Below are 25,167 nucleotides of genomic sequence, written 5' to 3'. Positions count from 1 at the left end.
CACACACAGTATGTACGATCGAAATAGCTTTGTTGCAAATACTACAGCTGACAGTTCTTTCTTTGAAGTAGTATAATTTAATTCCGCCGTGTTTAATGAAGGGGAAGGTTTTACAATTAGCAAATCTTTGCAGCTTTCTTTCCTTGGGATAGAGCAACACCTAAAGCTGCATTGTTCATGTTTCTCGACAGTATGAATGGCTTTGTAAAATGTGGATACGGGATAATGGTGGATTAGCCAATGAATCCTTGAATTCCTCGAAATCATTGCTTTGGTTTTCACTCCATTCACATTTTATACCTTTCTTTATCAGTTCATGGAATGAATTCGCGATTTTGCTAAACTTTGCAATCAATTTTCAGCAGTACCTAATCAGACCTACAAACCATGTCAAACCTTTCGTTGTTCTTGGCTGTGGAAACAACTTCACCTTTTCCACCTTTGTCATATCCGGTGAGATTCTCATGTCTGTAATACAGTGACCCAAGAAGATCATCTCTTTCCTTAAGAACTGACACTTATCCAGTTGTAGCCTAAAATTAAATGGATCTTTTCATTATGCTCCTGCTGGTTCCTTCCATAACACATTATATCGTCTAGGTACACAAAACATTTAATTCCTTGCGGACCTGTTGAGAGTGTTTTCATTAATCATTAAAAACAAGCTCGGGCTCCTTTCAGTCCTATGGGGATTCGTTTGTATTTGTAGTGTTGATAGTTTCAGCTGAACGCCATCTTCTCTCTGTCCCTCTCGTCTGTCAATATTTGGTAGATTCCGCTTGCAAGGTGCAGTGCCAAGAAGTACTTTGCTTGCCCTACTTTGTCCAAGATATCGGAGAAATTTGGTAGTGTAAATGCATCGCCTACAGTAATGTCATCCAATGGCCAGTAGCTCATTACGATTCTGCACTTTTGTTTATCGCTAGGGTCTCGTTTCCTGGGGACTAACAACAGAAGTGCGTTCCATGCACTTTTGCTTTCAAGAACTATGTTATCTTTCAGCATCTGCCGTGCGGGATTAACCGAGCGGTCTCAGGCGCTGCAGTCATGGACTATGCGGCTGGTCCCGGCGGAGGTTCGAGTCCTCCCTCGGGCATGAGTGTGTATGTTTGTACTTAGGATAATTTAGGTTAAATAGTGTGTAAGCTTAGGGACTGATGATCTTAGCAGTTAAGTCACACAAGATTTCACACACATTTGAACATTTCATCATCTGTTCTATCAGCTTTTTCTAAATCTCTTTCTGTGCTTCAAGTATTCTGTGTAGTCTAGCGTTTATCACTTTCCCTGCATTTCCTGGTGCTATCGGGAGTCAGAGCATCACTGTGGATGTATACGGCAGACAGGCGGAATATGTCTACATACTCTGTGCAAACTTCTACTAATGCCTTCTATTCTTCCACATTTAAGTGCTCTACTATGAATTGTTTTCCCAAAACGCTACCACGACTTCCTATTTTCCCTATGGCTTCCTCGCTGCCTTTACTTCACGCATTACTGGTTGCTCTAATTCTTTCTTCGCTTACCTGGCGTTGTTATTGTAGATTGAACAATGACCAATTTATCACGCTTACTATACACCTGCCATCTCGCACTTTCACTGACGACTGCGGAATGTAAACCCTTACCTAGTTCCCTGTTTCAGAATAACCACTTCACTTTCGCTATCCTGTGATACTTAAAAATGCATTTTAACCGGCAATATCTTTTCATTGCGTGGCCTAATTTACGTTCCAGCCTCCTGAACACCTGTACTTACTTGGGAATGGGTTATTAACAAGGAGTCTCCCCCCCGCCCCCCCACCCCCCATTGACCCGTAGGCCCGTAATACAGCTGGGATTCTTCTTGGAATACTGGCATATAGTGATTATGTAGTCTCCAGTGGAATGTTATGCCATTCTTCGATAAGAACTCCTTCTAACTCCTGTAGTGACAAGGGAGGCAGAAATCGGCTCCAGAGTTTGCTCTCCAATACCGCTCACCTGGGTTCGATAACGTTCAAGTCCGGGGATTGTGGTGGCCAGGCATAACGCTCAGTTCAGTTTGTAAGTAGGCTGTTTAAGTTTTCTTATTGGTAACGTTACGTAGCGCTCTGTATGAAAATCACTGACTGTGCGGTGTGCAGTCTGTGGCTAGTTTGCATTGTTGTCTGCCATTGTAGTGTTGGGCAGCTGGATGTGAACAGCGCGTAGCGTTGCGCAGTTGGAGGTGAGCCGCCAGCAGTGGTGGATGTGGGGAAAGATATGGCGGAGTTTTGAAATTTGTAAGACTGCATGTCATGAACTGCTATGTATATTATGATTTTTTCAACACTATTAAGGTAAATACATTGTTTGTTCTCTATTAAAATCTTTCATTTGCTAACTATGCCTATTAGTAGTTAGTGCCTTCAGTAGTTTGAATCTTTTATTTAGCTGGCAGTAGTGGCGCTCGCTGCATTGCAGTAGTTCGAGTAACGAAGATTTTTGGTGAGGTAAGTGATTTGTGAAAGGTATAGGTTAATGTTAGTCAGGGCCATTCTTTTGTAGGGATTTTAGAGAGTCAGATTGCGTTGCGCTATAAATATTGTATGTCAGTTTAAGCACAGTCTTGTATAATTGTTCTCAGGGGACGTTTTATATGTCGACCCTTAGCCGAAGATACCTCACTGGAATCTTCTGACTTTTTCTTGTAGTTTGTGTAATTAGTGTAGCTATTGTTTATTGCCAGCGCGTAATTGCAGAGAGAATCTCCTTTGTAGTTGCAGTCTTTCATTGTTGTTGTGGCATGCATGTAGATTTGCACCAAGTATTTCGCAGCTGCGCTTGCAATTAACGAGATATCATTTTCAATGCTATGTTAATGTGTTTTCTTATTTTGCTCTTCAAATTGTGCTTTTCTGTGTGGTCGTGTGAAATATTGTGACAATGATGGCGTGTGAAAAACGTAATACTAGGCTCCAAAGTAAACTGAGAAATGACAGTGAAGACGAAAGCAGTGTGTTAGCACCACCATGTAATGAATTAACTAAAGTTCAAAGTAGTAATTTGGTGATTGTGCATAGGGAAATGGAGCGGGCGGCAAACAATGGTGTAGACAGTGAAACAATTAGTGAACAGGGAAGCATTATCGATCGATCGGTCGGCAACAGCCCGCCTCAGGAATCGGGAATGACAGGACACAATTTTGCAAATACTGCAGATTCAGGTTTTGGGTCCTCACCGTTTTCTCAAATAAGTCCAGACACGTTTTCTGCTTGTCAAAATGTGAATGTTGCCGGTGCAACTTCGCTGCCGAAAAGCACTGAGGAACATGTTTCAGACACCAGTGCATTGTTATTACAGTTAATGCAACAAATGGGACAAAGGCTACAAAAGTTAGACACAATGGAACAAAATCTTCAAAAGTTAGACACAACGCTAGAACAAAATCAGAAACAAATGGGACAAAATCTTCAAACGTTAGACACAATGGAACAAAATCTTCAAAAGTTAGACACAATGGAACAAAATCTTCAAAAGTTAGACACAATGGAACAAAATCTTCGGAAGTTAGACACAACACTTGAACAAACACGTGAAGATTTAACTACTGAGTTACATAAAATCGAATCGAAATGTCAAAAAGTCTGTAACGACGTAAAAACACAAAATTGTGAGCATTTCCAACCAATTTTTTCGCGTCATGAAAATGCATTACAAAATCACGAAGCAGCCATAAAGGAACTGCAAACTATAGTTCATGAAAATCACGACGCCTTGCAAGCTGAAATAGACTCAGTTCCATGTACCGATTCGAATACGCAACTTGCAAAATCTCAGTAAAACTTAAAGAACACAGTAGTTACCCTGAAAATTGGTTCAGAAAGACACATGGAGAAAATTAGTTCATTATCAGAGAAAGTAGTTGAACTTTCGGATCAGCTAAATAAATTATCTACGAAGGTAGATGACAATCTGAATGACACAAAACTGGTAGTCTTTAATGACAGAAGTGTGCGAACAAATTAGGAAATTCAAACAAAATCAGAATCAAATTAATACGCAACACCAAAGAGAAATCCGGGAAGTACAAGATCAGTTGACACCGGTAATACAGGAATTAAATATTTTAGAGGCCACTCGTGCTCCAATACGGGAAGAGGGACATAGGAATACGGAACAGCGACAAAATAATAACTCAGGGCACTTCGGAAATTATGAAAGAAATTGGCAAGGTACACCGAATTTTGAGATGGAACCGCCGAAACGACGTAACAATGACCGACATGCGACTCGCCGACATGATGATTTTGACTATAAGCTGTTCATTACTACACATAAATCCAAAACATTTAAGAATTCTGGCGACGACATTCATCCACAAGCATGGCTCCATCAATTCTCTCATTGTTTTCCTCCCAACTGGTCATTAGAGCACAGATTAGAATTTATGTGTGGCTATTTAGAGAATGAACCAGCTGTAAGAATGCGATCGGTCATTCACGATTGCCACAGTGACGGAGAATTTTATTATGCCTTCCTCTCTGCATATTGGTCTCAAGCGACACAAGACCGAGTAAAACATAGCATCATAATGATGAAACATTTCGAACAATCTGAATTTTCCAGTCTTGTGAAATACTTTGAAGACATGTTGCACAAGAATCAGTACCTGTCAAACCCATACAGCCCCTCAGAACTCATTCGCATTTTCTTCATCAAATTACCTGAATATTTACGACATCTTATTTTGGCAGAACGTTGCAAAGACGACATTGAAGCTTTTCAGGGACTGTTACAAGAACTGGAAATTGACACTGACAATCGCGGAATGTGAAAACAGGAGCACAACAATTACAGGTCACATCTGTCACAATTCCGCGATGATAGAAATAATACACGACAAGGCTATTCTTACAACGCAAATCGTGACCAAAACAGACACCACTCATATGATAACCACTGGCAGAGTAATAATAGTTACAGAGAAAGATCGCATTTCCGTAGTAATGAATATGACAGAGATTACCATAGATACAGACAATATGAGAACAAAAAAAATTATTATCAAGGGAGACAGAATAACTTCAGACGCAACAGTTCAGCGCGCAGTTACGATTCCGGGAGAAATTCTCCACCACATGACCGACAAACAAGAAACTATGTAAACTACCGACAAAACGACAGACCTGGATTCCATCAGAACTGCTGGGATTCAAACAGAACGGGGCACTCTCGACAAGGTGAATTTGTAGAAGTTAGGTCTCATAATCCCAATAACGACTCTTGCCAACAAAGAGACAGACAATGACTCGCACCGCAGGCAGCCACGTGCGCCGGCTGGCTCAGAGAAAAATAACATAGACGCTAACCTTGAGAAAAATTCCAGTATTCTTTACCGATGTACACCGCATGATAATTGCATTCAAATCAAACTGTGAGTACTATGAAGAGTAAAGGATAGCACCACACTCCACATGTAAAAACGCTTATTGAGAGATAATCTGCTTTTTAACTTTGTCTTTGCCATAAAACTTTTCACTTCACATTTCTAGTATGCATTGTCAGACTTAGAAACTGTTACCATGCAACAATGTTTGAAGTTAAATATCCAATCAAGAACCAAGAGAACTTATTTAGACAGTAATTACGAATGCATTGTTATAGTGAACAGGCGACACAGTGTTGTACATTCATGCAACAAGTTGCACGATTATGTAACGACTATCAGGCTTACACACTTACAACTTATACTGCTAATGAGATTTTAATGCAACATTTTGGTTTACTTGAAAATACATTCTGGATTTAAAGTACTTTCAGTGAGATACCAGATGACACAGTGGTTAGTTTATGTGACAGCTACACGATTTTATCACGACGCTACTAATGAGTGACAATTTACAATGTTGCTTTTGCAGTGTTTCTGTTTTATATCTGCACAGTTTTTCTGTATTATTCTGGAAAGTAAAACATGTTTTAGTAGTATCCTTTGTGGTATAGCTACAATGAGACAGTCTTTTTCGTAGCACAACAATACGTCACATTATAGTACTTTCTTGATCATGGTAAGGTACGTAGTAACTACGATATATATACGCAAATCATTTCACTTTCGTTTATCGTGAGGGAAGTACATTGACTTCAGCAGAACTTTGCTTACAGAGAACGATAACTACGACACTTCCACAGAATTATCTTACAGCAAGACACACATTTAGCGCTACAGGACATGCATCTGAGTGATTAATTTTGCACTTAAACCATTTATTTTTTAAGATTTTTTAATTACAAAGAAAGTTTTCCGTGATACATTTCATTCCATCGCTGTAATCTGTAACACCTGGGGGTATAATTACATTAATCATCAGGGGGGTACAAGTTTACTTTGTGTACCATGTGTTTGGCAAGCACAAGGAGCCCTAGCTAATATGGTATTTGCTTATACAACTTTAAATATCGGTACCATATTTCTCTAACACACAAATTACGCAGCTATATGATCATTTAACTGAGAGATAAACATTTTTTTACTACATCAGTGACACATGTTTAAGCAATTACACAGTTGGGTAACTTCACACTTATGAACTTGTATTTGGTCTGTACTTTGTGACTGTTCATATTTTTCGGAACCATTGTGATACTATGAGAGCTTTGAATTATGTATTTGGTATGGGATCATGATTTTTAAAGTATGTTTTGGGTAGATGACACTATTGAAATGAGCAGAGAACTTTTTTTAGGTTTTGACATTATATCTGAAAGTTACGACGTTTTTGAGATTTGGCTGAGTGTTTATGATGTTATTATTACGATGACTATGTGTATTATGCTGTTGCAGTATGTTTATGATCAATAAGCTGATGCTATATGAGTTATTTGATTATGCTACGTATCTGTTATGTTGAAATATTGAAGAAGTGTTGAAGAATAAGGTAAGGAATAATGAGCAGTGGTTAGGGACTCTGGTTTGTGAAAAAGGTTGTTGGAAACCAAGAATTGTACTTTAAGAGTTATGAAATGTATTAAAATGTGTGAATGTATTACAATGCCGACAAAAATTTTTTGGACACTGTTATATCAATAGGATTTTGCTTCTACTGATTTGTAACGCAAATTCTTGACCTGTGAAATATTTTTATATGAGACTGTCACTGTAGCGGAAACTGCTGTCGTAAATATTTCGGTAAGGAAGTTAAGTGACCACCTTCACGTAATGCGTCGTGGGAACCAAGCTGCGCGACAGATGCCTGGAAAAAAGCCATTAGTGTGTGCCTTTCAGAGGCACAGGTGGAGAAAATAAAAGAGGCCATTATCCTCGCTATTGACATTCCTTTGTAGAAAGCATCGTAAATACGACACCCTCAAACTTGAAAACATGATTGCACTGTAGAGTTCTTAATTTATGATATTTACTGAAATGAAATGATGAGAAACATTTCATGTCTATTGTCTTGCTAGTTGAAAGATTGTTTACTGCATTATGAAATGCCATATGGCTAGTGTATGACGTTTCACGCCTTGCTTTGCCAATTTTGTTTAATGTCTAGTTCGTAGCTGCACTGCAGCATTGGTTAAAATAAAATTTTATAGATCTACTAATATAAATATTTTATGCCTACAGATCCAGTAAAAAATAACTTTATGATGGATGTACTCCAAAAAAAATGAGGGAACACAAAAAGACATTTCCACTTCACAGGAATTGCATACATAACTTTTGTCAGTGACTTGGTAACTTGTCTGCTAGAGCAAGTTACAGTGATGCATCACTCTAGTGTTAAGATGTGACATAGGTATTAAACATGGCCATTTTTACTGTAATATTTTTTCTGCCTGAGCTTTCGCATGTTTAGATATAAGTTATTGAATTTGCTGCTGCTGTTTGCCGGGCATAATGTTACTGAATTTGACTTTGTATTATGCTGTTAAGCCAGTTTTAATACGGATTTATTTTTCTTGTTTGTTGCACAGTGCCTTATATTAGTTGTAATATTGCAATTGCTTTGCCAATTTGAATTTTTTGTCATTGATGTTTGTGTTAATTGTTTTGTGTTGCTGCATTGCCTCATTCCTTAGTTTAGCATCTGAGCTCAGTAGATTTAAGTTAGCTTACAAGGGGGTAGACTATATAAGAAAATGAGTTGCGATGAAATTGAAGAAATGCACTGAGAGGTTATTCGAGAAAAGTACAGAAAGCAGGTATAGATAGGACTTATTGGAAATAATGAAGAACGAAGGGAGATCTCCGAGAAGTAAAGAAAGTTTTGTTTGCAAAATACTGCAGTAAAACAAACCCTGTCCTTTCCTTGTGTTATCCCACTATGTGTTAGTGTACCCTTGTGTAAATATGTTCTTCCTGTCTTTATATGTTTATCTGATGAGAGATACATTGTAGAATTTTTCTGATAATATGTTATTTTCTTTGTAAAGATTTTTAGACATTTTTTATTCTGTTCTGTTTTAATGCTCATGTGTGAAGTTGATGTTTCAATAATTATTCTGATCTTTTATGTATTTACTTATGTCATAATTCCTGTAACACTGATGTATATGTTTATTTCTATTCTTTTATAAAGCCCCTATTACTACAAATGTTATCTGTATTATTATGATGTGATTCTATATACCGGCAGCATACCCTTGGATATTTTGATTGTATTATTATATTCTTAATGATGTATTTTGTACCTTTGTTATTGTATTCTTATGTTATAAAATTGTAATTGATACCAGTTCATCAAATTAAGTAACTTGTAAGTTACATTTCACTGCACACGTTTCTGTTGGTCATAGTATATGGACAATATGTGAGAAGTAGGGACTCATAGTGTTTGCACGTGTGTTAATAGTTCAGCAAAGGACTGGATAACAGCAATTCTGGTTCTAAGGATAATTCCAAAAACTCTTGGTATATTGTCCGCAAGACTCTTCGATGGTGATTGTGCACCTGCACAGTTGCAACAGATGGCTGCTGGCCGTCTCTACAAGGACTACAGTGGGTCTCCACCTTTGATGACCTACCAACACCATTATTTCTACAAGGACTACAGTGGGTCTGGGTCTTTGATGGCCCACCAATACCATTACTTCTACAAGGACTGCAGTGGGTCTGCACCTCTGGTGGCCCACCAATACCGTAATCTCTACCGCGACTACAGTGGGTCTACTGTGTGATGACCTACCTACCACTATTCTTCAAAACTTCGAATGACTCTGCTGTGGGTTTGCTCTGTTGTGACCCATTACCTGTCAGCATGTCAAGAGTCAGCATAGTCTTTCTGTTGGAAGGACAACGCTAATTCTTCAAGACTGCATGGAAATCCACTACTTTCGTGTGCATTTTTTTTTACTGCTCAGACTTGGAGAAAAACACTGCCATTTTACTGTGATGAACAATCTGGACTGTCTTTATGGACTGTGAGAAAATTTTAGCTTTTGACCAACATTGTATCAATAAATGTGTGCATTTGATATCTTTGTTATTGTAATTATGAAAAATTTTATCAGAGCATTATTGGCCACTGCCCGAAACAATTTGTAAAATTTTTTGTAGGGAGGATGGGGGCTATGTAAGTAGGCTGTTTAGGTTTTCTTATTGGCAACGTTACGCAGAGCTCTGTATGAAAATCACTGGCTGTGCGGTATGCAGTCTGTGGCTAGTTTGCATTGTTGTCTGCCATTGTAGTGTTGGGCAGCTGGATGTTAACAGCGCATAGCGTCGCGCAGTTGGAGGTGAGCCGCCCGCAGTGGTGGATGTGGGGAGAGAAATGGCGGAGTTTTGAAATTTGTAAGACTGGATGTCATGAACTGCTATGTATATTATGATTTTTTCAACACTATTAAGGTAAATACATTGTTTGTTCTCTATTAAAATCTTTCATTTGCTAACTATGCCTATTAGTAGTTAGTGCCTTCAGTAGTTTGAATCTTTTATTTAGCTGGCAGTAGTGGCGCTCGCTGTATTGCAGTAGTTCGAGTAACGAAGAATTTTGGTGAGGAAAGTGATTTGTGAAAGGTATAGGTTAATGTTAGTCAGGGCCATTCTTTTGTAGGGATTTTTGAAAGTCAGATTGCGTTGCGCTATAAATATTGTATGTCAGTTTAAGCACAGTCTTGTATAATTGTACTCAGGGGAGGTTTTATAAGTTGCGTGCTCCTCATGTCGCTACTGTACTGTCCTGGCTGTGTGAATGAGTGCATTATAGTCTTGAAAATGGCATCATTGTTGGAGAACAACATTTGAATCAGGGATACTACTGATAACTTAACAACGTTAGCACAATCGTTGGCTGTGACACGGACCTTGAGAGTAATGACGGGACAAGCAGAATACCATGATAAGCCTACCCACACGATCACACTTCCACCTCCATGCTTAACTGCTGGAATCATGCAAAGAGGACTATAGCTTCTTTTGGCATTTTCCAGACGTAAATCCGGCCCGATGTTGTTAATAACGAAAACGTTGATCCGTCGACCATATGACGTGTTTACACTGATCAGCCGTCCAGAATTTATGCTCTTGACGCAATCTTTTAGGCTTCTTTGCGTTGGTTCTTCTCACAAATGCTTTCGGTATAGCAGCTCGTCTATCAATATTCGCTTTATGGAGTTCTCGGCGGACAGTGTCGATAGATACGAGGTCTCGAAGACGGCTATTGAGCTCTGCAGTAATTTTAGCTCCCGGAGTTTCGTGCTGTTTTGACACAATTCGTTTTATCGTACGACAATATCGCTCATCTCGTTTTGATTTGCGCCCTCTATTCCGCTTACGTGATGATATCTTTCCATGTTTTGTGTAGGCTGTCATGACTGTTGAAACAGTTGCACCTGAAACATTCAATGAGTTGGCTGTCTTGGTTACTGAGGCTCCAGCTAATCGGGCCCCTACAATCTGTGCTCTTTGGAACTCTGTTAGGTCTTTCATTGCACGTCGACCTCGGCCTCTGAATGCCAACACGAAGTGTGCACTACTCGTAAACAACCTGCACTGGTGCCTAGTCCGTACTGAATAAGCACAGTCCAGCACGACACTTGGCTTAAATAGTTGTTGACTGCCAAATACAACCATCCCATTAGTACCACTGTGCACATTATTTTGCCTATCCCCTGTATATCGCCCTTGTAATCGTAACACTTTTCCTGCTTTATCTAACTTGATGCTGTGCTAATAAATCTCTAACGATCAAACTGTCACATGTGATGTCTAACCCTTACCCACATACATGAATCTTGTATCCGACTGCTCCAGCACCTTCCACACTTAGGTCTATTTTCACCGCACTTTATGTACTGACGGCTTCACCAGTGACACCATTCAGCCAGCCTTCCACTTCATATATTGTAACGGCACAGTTTACAGGAATACTCCTTTTCTTTAACGAACACATATGTGCTATCGTATCCGTTAACCGCTTTAATTTCCTCTTCAACTCTACGCCGTATAACACTAGCACATAGTTTTGTAGCATAAACTATTACCCTAACTATGGGCTTGTTTAACGTGACAATGCCCGACTGTGCGGCTTCTTCACCATTTACTTTCCAGCGCTTTTCCCGTCTTATTTGGCATTGGCACTCTTCCGTTTCTCCATACACGCCAAGGCGCTTCATGACAATCCTTAGCGTTGTGCCCTGTTCGTTTACACTTGAAACATGTCACACTTTTTATCTTGGTGCATGATACGCCGCGGTTACCCGCACACTCTCGTTAACCAAGGTGACCTCATTCGACTTCACCGTTTCGTTTGCGTGCTATTCTTGTTTCTCTCATTGACAATAGAGCATATTCTTGCTATAATGCTAATTCCATTATTACAGGTAATCCCATTTCGTCACTGTGACATCTCAGTATTATTAGTACTCGATCGTTGCTCAGCTCTCTTCCTAAAGAATCTAGCAGCTCTATGGCACCTTTCCTCTTCTTTTTACTTGTGACCCTGGCAACGGCTTCCCCGAAAGTGTTCCTGCACTTCGTCAGTGTTGTTTGCCCATGAGGAGATTGGTTCCCAGTGGTCTCACTTTGCCTAAAATATCCTGCAAACATAATAGCCTGTCGCCCACTTTCTTAGGTGACTCTCTTCTTAACCAAGTTTTATCTCGTCCCACATACTCGTTCCCTTACGTACTTACAGTCCCGATCTTCCAACACCCGTAATTTTTGCTTTACCAAATTTAAACAGGGCTTCACGTTCTTCTGGCTTCAGCAACCCAAATGCGGAAACTAAATTATCAATATATTCCATTAACTCCCTCTTGTTACTGTTGAAAAGTTACCTCATAATACACAATGTTCCTTTAGTATTTATTGTACTGTTCTTTGATGAACTTGATTTGCTAGGGGCATCCTGAGATTTTAAAATAACATGAAGAAGAGTTTTAGAATTAAAATTACGATGGCTACAAATCGGTTGAATAAGTACAGATTTCTTGAGATGCCCTGCAACAAGTCGACAACATCGTGTCGATCCTGTGACTACTGCTTTGTGTGTCTGGACACTCGCCTTGGACTTGTGAAGGCGTGGTCTTGCGCCTGACCTCTGCAGCTCGCCTGAGATGGCGTCTCTTTGGCCGCCACCGGTCCCTCAGTGTCGAACTCACAGACATTCGCTTGTCAGGCATGCTGTCTCTTACACTTCTGCCTCGTGCTGCCATCGCCATACGTTGCCAAGTAACCTGCTAGGACTTAGGTTCGGACTCTGCTATCGTGGAGCGAATTTCTATTTATGTGAAACCTGCGAGTCGCCACAATTTCCTGCTCTTTGCCACTGTCACTGTAGAAATCTTACTCAATAAACCTTCTGTTTAACCTTTTGTTTCCTCATACTTCTTGCCACGATATGTACTGCCTTCTGTGACTCGAGGACGACCAGAGACAGCTGGCTCCCACACCAGAATTGTTTGCAGAATCCGTGCTGTCACGTTCCAGACGTGAGCATTGCGTGGGATTGGGTGACATGGTTCGGGAAGAAGGAAAATTGTCGGTTGCCCTAAGTGAACATATTGTTAATATTTGCCCTAAGTGAATATATTGTTAATATTCCCTTACTACGAAAGATAAGCCTTGGAATAAATTCTGAAACAACAAACATTATGAGTGTCTTACAACTTCCAACGTTATTCAGAAAGCTGTATCCATTCCTGGTGTACTCGCTATAAAGGAGAAGATCAAGTCCTTACAGAAAGACGTCGACTGACTAGCACCATTCTGTCTGCTTAAAGCGAATCTGTCTGTACTGAGCCCGTACCTATGACACGACACACCGAATTCCTTAGCTAAATGACTAGGAGTTCATCTGCTGCATTGAAACTACTGCAGGTAACTCGCCTTGGCCCTGCCTGGCTTGCTGGCTCTCTGCTGACACTACTACCAACTTCCTACTCTGACTTAAATAGACCTCTCACAGCGTCCTGCCTCTGAGTTTCATTCAGTTTTCCCCTCCGCGCCCGCCATTACCGGACATGTTGAAGGGCCCTTATCATCTCATTCGTTCTAAATGTGTGTTATTCTTCGGAGGCTGAACGGAAAGTGGGAGGAGTCTGTTGTTAAATCTTGTCTTAGGCCTGCTATAGGTCTTTCATGACGTACAGATGACCTTTCTCTCTCTCACTATCCCTCTCTTACCCACACTGCTTGTCTGCAGTTATGTCACTCTTGGTTTTAAAGATTATAGTGTTATTGCTATACGCGACCGTCGCCACTTTGGTGTTTCTGCCAGTATTTTCCTCACAGCGTTTGTGAGCCTCTGGAATTTTATATAACGCACCTCTAAGGTTTGCCTGTTGTCACACATAGGCGACCGGTATCTGTCTTCTAGTAACATGACATCTGTTATGTTTCTAACGCAGAAGATTTGGTCATTTCCCGTGGCTACTACTATGTTGATTAGTAATAAGAAACTGTGTGCATTTGTGCCTGTGTTGCATTTGCATTTCCCACAAATACCCTCAAACTATTTTCTATCCACGACTATGCATTTTTCATAAATTTGAAATCATTTACAAACTTAAATTTATAACTTGGGAGATATTGTTGCTTAATTTCTGGGAAATGTTTCAGCCACATAGTGGTTCATCATTTTTTGAACAAAATAAGTTGAAAGAAGTCCACATCTACACTCAGGAAGCCACTTTCCAGTGAGTGGTGGAGGGTACTTCGTGTACCGCTGTCACCTTCCCCTGTTTCTTGTACCAGTGGCGGATAGTTGGCGGGAAGAACGATTGCGGGTAACCCTTCGTGTGGGCTCGAATCTCTCTGATTTAATCTTCGTGGTCTTTCCACGAGATACACGTAGGATTAAGCAATATGTTTGTAGGATGCTCTAGGAACATACGCTCACAAACTTTAAGAAGAAACCGCATCATGATGCAGAACTCCACTCTTGCAGCGTCTGCCACTGGATTTGGTTGATCATCTCTGTGACGCTTTCGTGCTTACTAAATGACCCTATACGGAAACGCGCTGCTCTTCTTTATATCTCCAGTATTTCCTCTATGAGGTTTATGTGGTACGGATCCCATACTGACAAGCAACATTCAAGTACTGGTCGAACGAATGTTTTATAAGCCACTTCCTTTGTTGACAGACTACATTTCCTGAGGATACTTCCAAATAATCTCAGCCTCGTATCCGCCGTACTCGTGAGTAATTTTATGTGGTCGCTAGACTTCAAATCGTTCCGCACCATACTCCTACATATTTTATGAAAGTAACTGCTTCCAGCGATTGTTCTACAGTAATGAAATCATACAAGAAAGGGTCTTTCTCTCTTTGTATTAAAAATAAGTTACATTTGTTTAAGTTGAGGGTCAATTTCCACACCTTCCTCTTCAAGTCTTTCCTCATTTCGCTACAGTTTTGTAGCATCTCGACTTCTCTGTATACAACAGTATCCTCCTCGAAATGCCTCATGGAAATGAGGACGTTATCTACTAGGTCATATACATATATATATATATATATATATATAAAGTAAAAAGCAATGTTCCTGTAACACTGTCCTGGGGCAGACCTGAAGTTACTGTTACTTATGAAAACTTCTCTCCGTTCGGAATGCCAAGCTATGTTCCGTTTGCTAGAAACTCTTAAGTAAAATCGACGATAGGTCTGGTACTCCATGAGCTCGTAAATGTTTATATTAGGCGGCAATGCGGAACTGTACCGAATGCCTCACGGAAGTCAAAGAGCACGGCATCTACCTGGTCGCCTGTATATATTGCTGTCTTACCCTCAAGGACGAACAGAGCAAGCAGGTTTTTACACAGTGGTTGTTTTGTGAAGTCATATTGATTCCTACAGAGATGTCTTCCCGAAATGTCATAATATGCGAGCATAAAACGTCTCCCAAAATTCAGCAAATGACCATCGTCGGAGAGATAGGCCTATAGTTTTGTGCGTTTGTTAGACGAGCCTTCTTGAAAATGGGAGTGACCAGCTTATTTTCGATCATCAGGAACACTTCGCTCCTCTAACGACCTACAGTATTCGTTGAACGGTTCACGCACAACTCTCTTTACGCTGATTTTAGTTTCTTTTGGTTTTTATTTATGTGTGAGACTTCAGCAACATTTACATTTGCAGTGAAGATGTCTTTGATTTCGTAGTAGCTTTCCAACAAGGCTGCCGAATTACCGCAGGTCTCTCCAAACCCATACTATTTTCTCGGCACATACCTGTATAAATCATATTGTACAATGCTCTAGCACTTTGTGCTCGACGCTATTAGTGTTTCAGATGAAATTTCCGTGCTGACCGCTCAGGTAATCTGTAATCTGTCTTTTGCACTATTTCTAAGCAGAAGGACCTTCCTGCCTTTGTTTTCCGATTTACACCCGTATTCAGTGATGCTGTAATGGCTTTATGATCACTGACTACTTGTTTGTGTCTGTTATTCACAGCAGGCCTAAGAATTTTGTCTTCACGAGACGGTTCTCTGTTTAACTGCTGAAGGGAATATTGAGGTAGGGCACTTAGAACAATATCACAAGAGTCTTTGACCCTACTACCCGTCCTAATCACTTGAGGCTCAGAGATTACAGCTGATAAGCTAAAACATTCAAATAAATCTATTACCTGATGAGGAAATTTATGAGAGATATTTTCCAAATTCTCCCATCAACATCAACCACTCTGCTGCTGAGCAGGGGTCTAGAAACTCAACCAATGACCAGGTATGACCCACCTCTAACACTTGTCTTCATCCAAAATATTTCGGAATCTGTACCTACCTAACTAGATATTATGGTGTTTTATATGGCAATAAGGAAGCCTCCACCAACAGCGTGCAGTCTATCTTTGCAATATGCATTCCAATCGGAATTTAGAATTTCATCGCTATTGACAACTGGTTCCAGCCAGCTTTCTGTTCCTGGTACTATGTGGGCATTACTACTGTTCTCAAGCGATATTTGTTCCGGGGTGTTTCCATAGATGTTCCTACAGTTAACTAATACTGTATTAATATTTCCTTTCTACAATCTGCTGTGACGAATGCTGCCCTATCTGGACACAGAAGGAATTTTATTGGGCTTGTGGAAGGATTTCTCTATCTTAAAAAAACAAAATCTGCACTACACAGGTACTCTGCTATGCTAGTAGGCGCTTCCTGCGTGTAGTGCACTTCGAACCTATTAAGCGGACTCCTACAGTTCTCCATCTGATAGCGAAGGTCGAGAAACACGCATCCGTTACCTCCGCAGAATCGTCGGAGCCTCTGGCTTAGATCTTACACTCTGCTATAAACCAGAGGACGACGATCGGTTCTGGGAACCACGGGCGACGCTAGTTGTCTTCACCAAATGACAACCTCTGATCCTTATCTTAAAATAAACATTTCATTGGCACATTGAAATCAGCTTCATACTATTTTAGTTTTAATTTAGCTTGTATTTTTCCTAATTAAATAGTTAGTAACAAATTGGTGAAGTAAATGTGATATATGTCACATACATACAGTGTGTTACAAAAAGGTATGGCCAAACTTTCAGGAAACATTTCTCACACACAAATAAAGAAAAGATGTTATGTGGACATGTGTCCGGAAACGCTTAATTTCCATGTTAGAGCTCATTTTAGTTTCATCAGTATGTGCTGTAATCCCTCGATTCACCGCCAGTTGGCCCAATTGAAGGAAGGTAATGTCGACTTCGGTGCTTGTGTTCTACAGTACTAGCATCAAGCACATCAGTACGTAGCATCAACAGGTTAGTGTTCATCATGAACGTGCTTTTGCAGTCAGTGCAATGTTTACAAATGCGGAGTTGGCAGATGCCCATTTGGTGAATGGATCAGCACGGGGCAATAGCCGTGGCGCGGTACGTTCGTATCGAGACAGATTTCCAGAACGAAGGTGTCCCGACAGGAAGACGTTCGAAGCAATTGATCGGCGTCTTAGGGAGCACGGAACATTTCAGCCCATGGCTCGCGACTCGGGAAGACCTAGAACGACGAGGACACCTGCAAAGGACGAGGCAATTCCTCGAGCAGTTGACGATAACCCTAATGTCAGCGTCAGAGAAGTTGCTGCTGTACAAGGTAACGTTGACCACGTCACTGTATGGAGAGTGCTACGGGAGAACCAGTTGTTTCCGTACCATGTAGAGCATGTGCAGGCACTATCAGCAGCTGATTGGCCTCCACGGGTACACTTCTGCGAATGGTTCATCCAACAATGTGTCAATCCTCATTTCAGTGCAAATGTTCTCTTCACGGATGAGGCTTCATTCCAACGTGATCAAATTGTGAATTTTCACAATCAACATGTGTGGGCTAACGAGAATCCGCACGCAATCGTGCAATCACGTCATCAACACAGATTTTCTGTGAACGTTTGGGCAGGCATTGTTGGTGATATCTTGATTGGGCCCCCTGTTCTTCCACCTACGCTCAATGGAGCACATTATCATGATTTCATACGGGATACTCTACCTGTGCTGCTAGAACATGTGTCTTTACAAGTACGACACAACATGTGGTTCATGCACGATGGAGCTCCTGCACATTTCAGTCGAAGAGTTCGTACGCTTCTCAACAACAGATTCGGTGACCGATGGATTGGCAGAGGCGGACCAATTCCACGGCCTCCACGCTCTCCTGACCTCAACCCTCTTGACTTTCATTTATGGGGGCATTTGAAAGCTCTTGTCTACGCAACCCCGGTACCAAATGTAGAGACTCTTCGTGCTCGTATTGTGGACGGCTGTGGTACAATACGCCATTCTCCAGGGCTGCATCAGCGCATCAGGAATTCCATGCGACGGAGGGTGGATGCATGTATCCTCGCTAACGGAGGACATTTTGAACATTTCCTGTAACAAAGTGTTTGAAGTCACGCTGGTAGGTTCTGTTGCTGTGTGTTTCCATTCCATGATTAATGTAATTCGAAGAGAAGTAATAAAATGAGCCTAACATGGAAAGTAAGCGTTTACGGACACATGTGCACATAACATATTTTCTTTCTTTGTGCGTGAGGAATGTTTACTAAAAGTTTGGCCGTACCCTTTTGTAACACCCTGTACATGGGTTGAAATAGTTTTTAAAGAAGTAATTGTATAAATTAAGCCCGCCAGTGTGGCCGTGCGGTTCTGGGCGCTTCAGTCTGGAACCGCGTGACCGCTACGGTCGCAGGTTCGAGTCCTGCTTCGGGCGTGGATGTGTGTGATGTCTTTAGGTTGGTTAGGTTTAAGTAGTTCTACGTTCTAGGGGACTGATGACCTAAGATGTTAAGTCCCATAGTGCTCAGAGCGATTTGTATAAATTAATGAACTGAAACTGAGGAATATATTTCTGAATTTATACTTCTAGTTCACAGCATTACATGAATTTAGAGCGTCGTTGGAAAAATGGAGATGACAAAACAGGAAACTTTTTAAATATGGTGTTTTAGAAAGACGATATACATAAAGTGGTATTATTTCCAATGTATATGTGTGTTTGTTTGTGCGTGAGGGAGTGAGTGAGTGAGTGTTTGTGTGTGTGTGTGTGTGTGTGTGTGTGTGTGTGTGTGTGCGCTTGTGCTTGTGTGTGTATGAAAAGAATACCACAGTATGCTAAGGAAGAAACGTGCATTTACATCTGCATCCTTATCATGCAAACCACAGTGAATTGCATGCAGAGTTTGTGTCTCATTGTAGCAGTTATTAGGGTTTCTTCCAGTTCCAGTCACATATAGAGCGCGGGGAGGATGATTGTCTGAATGCCTGTGTGCGTGCTGTCATTATTCTAATCTTGTCCTCACGATCGCTGTGTGAGCGATAGTTACGTGGTTGTAGTACGTTCCTAGAGTCGCCATTTAAAGCCGGTTCTTGAAACTTTGTTAGTAGACTTTTCGGGATAGTTTACGTCTATCTTATTAAGTCTGCCAGTTGAATATCTTCAGCATCACTGTAACTCTCCTTTACGGGTCAAACAAACCTGTGACCATTCGTGCTGCCCTTCTCCGTATACGTTCACTATTCCCTGTCAGACCATCTGATACAGGTTCCACACGCATCAGAAATATTCTAGAATAGGTCGCACTAGTGATTTCTCAGCAATCTCCTTTGTAGACTGATAGGAATTTCCAAGTATTCTACCAATAAACCGAAGTTTACCATCTGCTTTACCCGCAACTGAACCTACGTGATTAGTCCATTTTATAGCCCTACGAAGTATTACAGCCTGATATTGTATGAGCTAGCCGATTCCAACTGTGGTTCATTGCTATTATAATCGTAGGAAAATAAGTTTTTCGTTTTGTGAAGTACACATCTTTACTTTTCTGAACATTTACAGCAAGTTACTAATCTTTTCACTACTTTGAAATCTTATCCCGATCTGACTGAATATTTATGAATCTTCTTTCTTACTGTACTTCATTACAGACAACAGTATCATCAGCAAACAGTCTGAGGTTACTACTAATACAGTCAGCACGGTAATTAATTCACAACATGAACAGTAAGGGTCCCAACACACTTCCCTGGGGCGCATCTCATCCGAAATTACTTCTAATTCTGACGATGACTCTCCAGCCAAGATAATATGCTGTGTCCCCCAACACACACACACAAAGAAGAAAAAAAATCTTCAAACTAGTTACAGGTTTCGCTTAGTACCTAATAAGATCGAATTTTTGACAGTTAGTTTACGTATGGTACTGAGTCAAATGATTTTCAGAAATAGAGAAATACTGCAACTACCTGACTATCTTGATCCTGAGCATTCAGTATGTCATGAAAGAATGACCGATGTTTCCGGAGTCCATGCTGTTTGGCGTGGAGGAGGTCATTCTGTTCAAGATACATCATTATGTCTGAACTCAGAATAAGCTCTACGGTTTTGCAACTAATCGATTTTTAGTGCATTTGACGGTAGTTTTGTGGATAACTTCTACTACCCTTGTTGCAGACCGGTGTTACGTGTGTTTTCATCCAACTTTTGAGCACTGCTTTTTTGTTCGAGAGTTCTACGACAGATTATAGTTAGAAGAGGGGTTACCTCAGCTACAAAATGCACTGTAGAATGTGATAGGAATTCCATCGGGTGCTAGAGTTCGGTTCAGTTCTAACGATTTCAGATGTTTTTAGACATCATTAACTCATACTGATTCCACTCATGTATTCAGTGGTACGAGGATTACATTGGGACACTTCTCCTGGGTTTTTCTTTGTGAAGCAACATTTGAAAACTGTGTTAAGAGTTTCAACTGTTGCTTTGTTACCCTCGGTTTCAATTCCTGTCACATTCGCTAGGGACTGAACAACTAACTTTTATGTCAAAAACAGTCTTTACATATTATCAGAATTTTTGGATTTTGTAAAAGATGTTTTGACAGCCTTCTGCTACGGTAGTCACTGAGGGCTTCACGTATTGTCCTCTTAACAACCAAACTCGTTTAACTCAGCTTCTCTGTATCTGTTGTGCTACGTTTTCTTTTATACCTACTTTGCAGTAGTCTTTGTTCCCTTAGAAATTTCTGTATACCATGGAGGGTCCGTCCCACTATGAACTGTTCTACTGGGTACATACCTATACAGTGCATGGTCAGCTATTCTTTCAAATATGATACATAGTTTTTCTACATGCTCCTGCCCTGTGCTGAAGTTCCAAGTTCCCATTGAGATATGACGCTAATTTTGTTTTTTATCTAGTTTACTGAACATATATATATCTGTCTGATTGTTTTAGTTGCTCTTTGCACCTTGGTAATCATTGTTGCCACATCCGCATAAATTATCACTGGTACCATTTTCGATGTGAACATCCTCAAAGTAGTCAGGTCTAATTGTTGCCGTTAGCTCCAATATATTTTCGTGATGAGTGGGGCTCCAAACTGTCTGTTCTAGGCAGTTTTCAGAAAAGTCATTTAGTTATGTTCCACAGGTTGTCTTATCACGCCCACTACTAACAAAACTATAGTTTTTCCAGTCGATTGTTGGATGACTAAAGTGCCCATCGATGATTACAGTGTGCCTGGGGACCTTCGGAACAAGCGAACTCAGGTCTCCTCTTAAGTTTTCGGTTACATCAAGATATGTGTCTGGTAGGCGGGAGACCCAATCACCATTTAATGAGTCTGGCCCAAACAATCTCACATACAGCTTCCATGTCTATCTCGGTGAATTTGAGTTTCTTATCTACTACGACAAATACACCAGATCCATTTCCCATTAGCCTATCCTTGTGATATACACTGAAATAATCCCCAAAGATGTCACTGCTGTCAGTTTCAGGTTTCAAACAACTTTCTATACCTAGTATCATGTGAGCTTAACTGCTTCTCATGAGCGCTTCAAACTCTGGCACTTCGTTGCAAATGCTGCGACACTTTAGGATTTTAATGCTCCCACCTATGGGAAGCATTTCTTTCGATCTTACACTGGTATTTCTTTGTTCCCTACAGCTGTCTTTATCTGAACTGGATGGAAAGTCGCCTGATCCAAAAGAACCCCTGCGTGGACCCCGCACACAGTAAGCTACCTCTGAATTGCAGTGCACACCTGACCCATTTCGAGATACCCTACATTTCTCAGTCCTATGACGCAAATCCAAGAAGTAGCAGTCGAGCTGATCATAGAACTCTCCAAGTTTCTGGTTCAGTCCTCCCGCTCGTCTCAGAAGCCAGGTGCAACGAGCAGTTTTGGGAACAATGCTGTAAATTGTGATCTGAAGCATCGGACGCAGGGCTGGTCTTCTCCGTCTTCTGTACCAGTCGCTCGGATCCCAACTACAGGCATTATTTATTCCAACGGGCGCCACAATCTGCAGCTGCCTGTATCCTGTTCCTTCAATGGCTGCCGGAATAGCCTCTTGAGCATGATGAATGCGGTACCTACCTAGCCATATACACTGCGTTCACTCAGTATCTTTTCCTGTCCCTCGCTGCGGTTCCCGTACTGCAGACAATTATAGATCCCCTACCCTTTTGCGTTTGTCTCCTCTTGACACCGGACGTAACACATTTCCCCACAACCAGTGACGTGAGTCTGACAGACTCAGTCTCAGTTTCAGTGGAAGACAGCATCTCGAACTTGTTGGTTAGGGGGATCGTGTAACGACGTGGCCGCTCCATAGTTCCCATTCACACTGTACAGTATGCCTAGATCTACCACTGAAAGGCCACTCGCTGTCAAGTCGAAGAGTAATGCCAGATCCCGTACTTTCTACAGAGGAGACAGGATCCACAGGAGAGGATAGTACTTGATGTACCTTTGGTACCGGTACCACAGGGGCATGACCCTCGGGAGCTCTTCCAATTGTAGCCTCCACGCATGAAATAAATCAGTAATAATGATCCAAGCGTAACCTCTTTGAAAAATTAAAGAATAACAATGGCCCAAATGTAAACTCCACACAAAAATTAAGGAATGATGATTGATCATTAAACCCACAATAATGTTAATTAAATAATGAAGCACGAACCGAATGTAACATCTGAACAGAAATAATTAAACCTGATAAATTTTATAAGGGCAGCAGCGCTGACCTTCGGCCCTGTGAAATAATTAAACCTGATAAATTCTTACCTCAGTAAAACTGCATCTATATCTGCTCTTATTTTTTGGCACAGCTTCGTGCAATGCTGGCGTATATTTAATTCTGGTTCTTGGAGGAAATGCATAGGAAAAATTCTTTAAATTGAAATGATTACTTTTCTTTAAAAGATTTACTTTATAAAAAATTATTATTGGGCATTTCTTGAACAAATTAATTACAATCACCGTACATTATTAGCTGAGCGCAATGCTGCTTCATTACCTTCTACAATAATACACATCGTCCACCACAATCCTGACTAGATTCGGAAGAACAGCACGCCGTCGACGCATGCCGACTCCCGCAGACTAGCACCGACTACTACACCAGACTGCTACTACTCTCCAACTGACTACTCTCTCTGCCCACTCGCCACACACAACTGCCGACTGACTACTACTGCAGACAGAGTGCAACTCGCAACTGAACACTCGCGCGGTCAAGCGCAGACTAGCAACGATAAATAACTCTCTGGTCAGAGATTCTGTCATGCCTCGCCATCGCTGGTAATGAATACATACGTGTTTCACAATACACCGATTTGCCGCAGCTGCCAAACGTTTGACAGTATACAGGGCGATTACCAGCTGCTTACGAACGTTTACCAACTTTTCAGTGTTCGAGAACAGTATTCACCCTAAGACTGATTTTTGGCTGGTGTAATGTATTATCGGTTAGCGAATAAATAACATAAAAAAACCTGATATTATTTTTTCTACCCGCTGAGCTAAAAAAATTACTAATTCCCTATAAGAATTGAAGCAAATGCGCAAAACGAAATTTCTATTGAAGCAACAGAAAAACCCGTTGTAAAACAACTAATTTCCAAATTGTTTTGAGGTTGATTTTAGTTATTAGCAAACTAGAAAATAGAGTTAATTTCCGACAAATGAAGATAAATGTATACTTCTCTTTAGATCGAAAACAATATGTTAGTTAGAACATCTGCTACAGTTACTAAATCCCAATCCCAAATGCCAGTTTACTACCAATTAGATTATGCACAAGACAACGGCAACTTCCAAAAGTTCTCGAAATTGCTCGTTTAGTTACATTCATATACAGTGGAATTTGGGGTGATCTATTCTTTGGCAGTAGCTGTGAATTACAAACGCTGATATGCTACGAAGTAAGTTATGAAAAAACACACGTACCGGTAACTTACGACAATACAATTTTGTAAGCTTCGGAAAACTCTCGAAAATAACCTATTTCCCATGTGAGTACACAATAAAATTAGAGAACTCTGATTTGAATGAGGATAGGCCTACTGTTCTCAAAAATTTCAAAATTGCACAAATAAGTTCAAGCCACCAATGGACGATAAGAGTGGGAGTCTATCCCGGCACTCGCGAATGTTAGAAATTTCAAAAAATGTCACAAAGGGGTATTAATACAGTCAATGAAAGATCATGCAGAAACGTCAAGAACCGTAAAATATGTGGATCTAGAATAACAAATTGGTTTGTCATAAAAGGAAATATCAAATAGGCTATCACGTATAAATAAACGTATGAATTACACTATTTTTGTGACAATTTCTGCGCTGACGTACAGAAGAAGAACACTGCAGCGCGAGTTTATCTCAGTCAGATACGAGAAAAACGTACAACACAAACAAAGCAAGTCTTCTGCCTGCTGCACCTAATCAGGAAAAAAGTCAAGCTAACTGGATTTGCGCTTGCCGCCGGAAGTAAGAGTTCCGTGAAACAACCTTTGTGACATACATTGAAGAGCCAAAACGATTGGTACATCAGCCTAATATCTTGTAGAGCCCCAAGAGTACGCAGAAGTGCCCGCAGCATGACGTGGCATGGACTCAACTAATGTCTGAAGTAGCGCTAGAGGGAAAAGACACCATGAATACTGCAGTGCAGTCCATAAATCCGTAAGAGTACGAGAAGGTGGAGATCTCTTCCGAACAGAATGTTACAAGGCATCCCAGATATGATCAATAATGTTCATGCCGGGAGAGTTTGGTGGCCAGCGGAAGTGTTTAAACTCAGAAAGGTGTTCCTGGAGCCACTCTGTAGAAAATCTGGACGTGTTGGGTGTCGCATTGTCCTGCTAGAATTGCCCAAATGCGTCGGAATGCACAGTGGTCATGCATGGATGCAGGTGATCAGACAGGGTGCTTACGTACTTGTCACTTGTTAGAATCGTATCTAGACTTATCACGGGTCCCA

This window comes from Schistocerca piceifrons, chromosome 5 (genome assembly GCF_021461385.2).
Source record: "Schistocerca piceifrons isolate TAMUIC-IGC-003096 chromosome 5, iqSchPice1.1, whole genome shotgun sequence".
Classification (NCBI taxonomy): Eukaryota; Metazoa; Arthropoda; class Insecta; order Orthoptera; family Acrididae; genus Schistocerca; species Schistocerca piceifrons.
Note: the sequence above shows the minus strand (reverse complement) of the source record.